Here is a 5,503-nt window from a genome sequence, read left to right as displayed (position 1 = left end):
CTTACGCTCGAGGGACTTTCATTTTCTTATTTAGTTGTTTATTTATGGGCTAACCGAAGTCGATAAGACGTTAAAGAAAATCCTATGAATGGCAATTACTGTCAAGCGGAGTCAGAGCAAAGAGCTTTGGCGACCCCGGTCAGTCTAGATCGTTGAACCGTAATAATTTACCTTTACCCGACTTCTGTTCGATACGAGTTTGTCACGATCGGTAGTAAACTTCTCGTTGTGACACACGAACTACAAATAAACAGTACCTAATCTTTTCCATCATTTTTCGCATAGAAATCTAGGTCACAGATAATCAGCGTTACCTGTGTGTTCTTTTTGTTTTCGAAATCTATATAAAAGAAGAAAAAAAAAACAAAAAAGAAATAAAACGAACCATCCAAGTTTCTCGATGCGAATCCCTAAATCATCTGAGAAGGGATAGGAGAGAAGGGAGGGAGAGGGTACATAGACCCCATACTCATGCAGATGCACGATTTAAATGCAAAGTGGATGCGGAGAGTTTCGCCATGGGTCTGCTGGTTGATCATAAATTTGGAAGTCGTGCAGCACGGAGTCATTGGCCGACTCCGTACACCGTAGGGCAAATTTCGTGCCCGGCGAAATTTCCCGTCTACACGGGCTTCGGAGAGACGACAAAGGGGAGAAAGAGAAAGAGAGTAGGAGAGTGAAGAAGGAGGAGAAAGGAGAGGGGACCGGGGTTTATCGAGAGAAAAAACTTTCCTTCGTCTTCCTTTCTGCATCATTTCGCGATCGATCGATCGATCATAAAGTTCTCCTTTTGCCATCGAGCACGATCTCATGAGACGAAATAACGTATGACGATCGTAGATCATTGATTTCGTCACGTTTCTTCTTTGAATAAATCGAACGATTTCTTAGGGGAAATTAAGAAAAATGTAATATCTACGAAAACGTACATGGAGAAACGACGAGAGCGTAGGACAATTACGTATTTTCGAAAGACCGAAAGCGTTGTTAAAAGGAAGGTGATTTCGTTCGCAGGTGTGATTTGGTGGTGGCCGCCGCAACGTAAGAACATGGAACAAATTTCTCGGCGTCATGGCGGCCGGTGACGACGCCGGCCAATGACGGCAGTAGAGTAGTGGCGGTGGTAGTGGTTGCGGTAACGGCGGCGGTTGTTTTAACGTTAGCCGGCCGCTCGAGCGGCCACCTGGTGCCGGTGCACTGTATTAAAGACGCTAGCTTCGCGCGGTCGCACGCGCGCACGCACACATCCTCTCGCACACAGAGAGGAGAACACGGTCGCTGCTTGCTTGCTGCACGCCAAAGGCGGCGCGTAACGAGAAGGAGTAGGACAGAGTTACTCGTTCGCTTGCGCGAGAGACCGAGAGAGAGTGTCGAAGAAAGAGAGAGGAGGTACGGTGGGAGGGGCAAGGAAAGAGGAAGGGAGTGTTGGGGGGGGAGGGGAAAGAGCGCGCTCGAGAAAAGGAAAACGAGAGAGAGAGAAAGAGAGAGAAAGAGAGAGAAAGAGCAGGGTACAAACTCGTGGCGCGGAGGTGCCAGCAGGCAGCAGCGGAGCCGGAGACGGAGACGAAGACGGAGAGTCAGAGGTAGCCCCGTGCTTGTGGCCGCTCGTGGCTCCTTGTAACTCGTTGTAACGCGACGCGAAGGTGTGCCTGGCTCTCTCGTCGTTGCCCGTTACCTCGGTACCAGCACTGCCGATACGCGCGTCCCAGCAGGGACAAACGGGAGTGTCGAAGCGGCTCGCGCCAGTGTCGGTAGTGTGATGTGACATCGGCTCGCTCTCGTACCAGACGCGGCCGTCACCGTCTTCTTCTTTCTCTTTCTGTCTTTCTCACTCTTTCTTTCCCCTATCTCTATGTCCCTTTCTTCTTTTTCCTCTCTCTCTCTCTTTCTCTCTCTCTCTTACTCACTCACTCACTCACTCACTCACTAGCGCATACAACACACAGGGGCACAAGTTCCTTGTCTGTCCTTTTCTTTGAAGCTCTCACTCGCGCGTATATACTTTAAATATATACACGGTGCGCACGCACAAACACGCACGCACGCATATTCTGTCTCTTACTTTGACTACTTACAACTACTACTACTACTACTACTACTACTACTACTACTTTGCCTCGTTCAATCGTCGAAGGAAAAAGAAAGATCTTGTGGCAGCGTTTAGATACGAAAGTTTTTGCAAGAAACATCCTCCAGACACAACGCGTTACGGAACAGGAACTGTTCGTGTCACGAAGAACTAGCAACGTCATTTCGCCGTCGTCGTCGTCGTCGTCGTAGTCGTCGTCGTCGTCGGTGCTGAACCATCGACGGACAATTTCTTTCGCTGTTGTTCGTCGTCCTCGTCCTCGTCCTCGGCTCGGATATCGAAGATATCTCGCGAATCTACGTCGCCCCGTTACGTCGAACGGACCATGAGGTAAGCGAATCACCAAGCGTGCCACCGAAAGCGAAGGTAACACCTAAAGTCGCTTTTAGACGAATGCTCGAACGTCGTGCGTGCAGAGGTTATGTTTCTCGATGACCCCTCGCTCCCCTTCCTCTTCCCGCCTACTACTACTACTACACTACCACCTTCCCGCTTGCCCTCTCTCCTTCTATCTTTCTCTCTCTTTCTTTCCTACGCTCTCGCCTACCTTCCCCTTCCCCTTCCTCCATTCTTCCTCTCGGTCGATCTATCGCACGAATTCACACTTCTTTCTCTCCTTCTCTCTTTTCACTTCCTCTTCTTGCCGACCTGTACGATACTAGCTCGGAAGAGAGAGGCTACTCTCTTTTTCCGAACAATATTATCGTTTTAATAAATATCTTTAAATAGTCTTGGTTTTTTCTTTTTAAACTAGCCGCTTTCTCTCTCTCTCTCTTTCTCATTCTTATCATCAGAACATTTAAGAATTCACACCTGACCGCCGCCATCACCGCGTGCCTTCTCGCTTCTTTATCTTACGTCCTCCTCTCCCTCCCCAGCCCCTCTTCACCGCACCTTCGTCATACGCTGATTTCTCTTTCTCTCGCACGAGCGCGCAGTGAAATAAACGTATTATATACGTGTGCACTTCACAATCTATCGTTTCTCGTTTATTTCTCTCTCTCTCTCTCTCTCTTTTATTCTTTCAGTATATTACTCGTATCTTTTTTTCCTTTTTTTTGTTCGCGACAATTTCGCAATCTTTCGCTTATCGTGTCTCCTCGAAAGCTATCAGCTGTCAGAACTCGTCATGACAATGCCACCTGTCCGAATACGAAGTCTATTCGTTTCCATTCTATCAACTCCTCCTTTCACTCGTATTTCATATCTCTTTCTCTCTCTCTTTCTCTTTGCTCACGTTTTTATCGTTTAATCTCTCTTCCTTCGGGAACGTTCGTAAAATCGGCCGATCGTCGACGATACAATACATACGTGCATGCATATACATATACATATACATAGAAAGTAGCATGTATCCAATCGCCGAGGGCATCTTTCGCGATCATCGTTCGCATTTGGCGGCTGAGATTTTACGTGGCGCGTGCGAAGAAACGAAGGAGAGAAAGAAAGAGAGAAAGAGAGGAAAGAGTCAAGGAAAAGAAGAAGATGGTAGATGCAAGAGAGAGGAGTAGGAAAAGGCTTGTTGATATTTCGGCGTGCAGGCTTTTTCTGGCTTCATAGCGCGACCGGCCTTGAGCCCCTCCTCTCTCCTCACTCCGCCTCCGCCATCCCCACCACTGAACCCTCAACACGATAGTCCACGGGATCAGTGTCTCTCAAACCACGACGCGAGACGCTTTGCGTTCTTTCTTCTTATTCTTTTTTCCGTTTCATCGTTCTTCTTTTTTTTTCTTTTCTCCAATTGCCTTGACGACAATTAGAAGATTATTTTTTATCTTTCAATTATCAATAAGAAGAATTAAACATCTGAATCGCGTCGAGTTGCATTTGTTAGAATTATTATCGATACACTTCGATATCCTATATAATATCGTTGGTATAAAATAATTATTTTAAAAAGAATACATATGCATCGTTCTTTAAGGAAAAAAGAAACAAAACAAAAATACAATACTTAATTAAATATTTAATTATGATTAGAATTTTTTATCAAGCTCGTTTCTTCAAGGACGAAGATTAGACGATCTCATCCGGTTTGACCGGAAGACACTTCGACGGTCTAGTTGCTAAGGGTAAAGAATATCCAACGTGTAAGTTTTATCGTTTCTCAAAACACCATTCGATCGATCTTAAAAGTATAAGTATATTGTCGATGACCTTAGAAAGTGGTTAGGTCGATCTATAAAGATACGTTTCTCGTTGAACTATGTAAGAAGGAAATGTAAGAATTGGTTTAAAGGAAGGAACGTAATGGAGAGTCACTGTTACTCGCACACACCGTCCTATCCTGTGCTTCACGTATTCGTCTCTTTCTCATGATCCTCGACTCTCGCTCTTTCCTTTTTCCTTTTCCTTCTCCTCGTCTCTTCGTTCCCTTCCCTTCCCTTCTCTTCTCTTCTCTTCCCTTCGACATCTCTCTTTCTCCCTCCTCCTCTGCCCTTTCGTCCCTCCCAGTACCCTGTTCTCTCTCTCTCTCTCTCTTTCTCTCTTAATCCGTTTTGTCTTTTCTTGTCTCGTCTCGTCTCGCCTCACCTTACCTCACCTCACCTTACTCCACCTCACCTCACCTCACCTCACCTCACCTCACTACTCCTCACTTCACCTTACCTCACCTTACCTTACCTTACTTCACCTTACTTCACCTCACCTCACCTCACTTCACCTTGCCTTGCCTCGCCTCGAATTGCTCGATATCTTTTTTCTCTCTCTTTCTCTTGCTTTCTTTCTTTCTTTCTTTCTTTCTTTCTTTCTTTCTCCCCTTTCTCTTTTTCTTTCTTACCGAACGAAGATCGGCGTCGCCGAATCGTCGAAATGCGCGTTTCTCGAGATAGGAAAAATAATGTCGAAGTACGAGAGGATGGTTTCAGGTAAAACTATTCTTAAAGATGAAAGAAAGGTGGATAAAGAATAAGCGGAGGAGGAAGACGATAGGGTTGAGAAAATCTTATATGCGTTCCACTACTAACGAAGAAGAAAAAGAAACGGGAACGAATGGATGCGGGGGGTGGGGCATTATTCTGTAGCGGTTTTCGTATACACAACATTCTACACGATCGTCTTAACTGATTATGTGTTGGTCATTACATTACAATAATACATAGCTGCATCATTGACAAAAATGTCCATAGAAAATTGTAATTAAATTTTATTAGAAATTTATCGTTTGAGATGAAAATTTGTTTATTCCAAATATTGGAACTCTCGAAATATCATTTCAATGAGTCTGATTCGTTAAAAATAACACTTGATTCGTTCTAGGCTTATTGTCAAATTCAAAAGATACCAGCTTAGGAACACAATGGCACCACCAATTGTTTGGCTTTTTAACCAATTTGATTTATCCATAGAATACGCTGTAAAGCCAGGACTTTCTTTCTACAGCTATAGAAACGAATTCATTGTTTCTCTAACAAT

General features: G+C 44.9%; 1 protein-coding gene across 3 annotated transcripts in view; it reads left to right on the top strand.

The window, feature by feature from the left end:
* The first annotated feature begins 1,900 nt into the window (after positions 1-1,900).
* LOC122523100 (nuclear hormone receptor FTZ-F1 beta) overlaps positions 1,901-5,503 on the top strand; it is a 16,746-nt gene continuing 13,143 nt past the window's right edge. For 2 of the 3 annotated variants that reach the window (XM_043644675.1, XM_043644676.1), the window contains exon 1: positions 4,735-4,956. The gene's annotated coding sequence lies outside the window, so the exon portion shown is untranslated. Of the gene's footprint in view, positions 2,420-4,734; positions 4,957-5,503 lie in introns of those variants that run through there. The other variant, XM_043644673.1, reaches the window with a different exon arrangement.

The sequence above is a fragment of the Polistes fuscatus genome, unplaced genomic scaffold, assembly GCF_010416935.1.
Source record: "Polistes fuscatus isolate 324 unplaced genomic scaffold, CU_Pfus_HIC Scaffold6, whole genome shotgun sequence".
NCBI classification, from domain to species: domain Eukaryota; kingdom Metazoa; phylum Arthropoda; class Insecta; order Hymenoptera; family Vespidae; genus Polistes; species Polistes fuscatus.
Note: the sequence above shows the minus strand (reverse complement) of the source record. Positions and strands in the feature narration are given on the sequence as shown.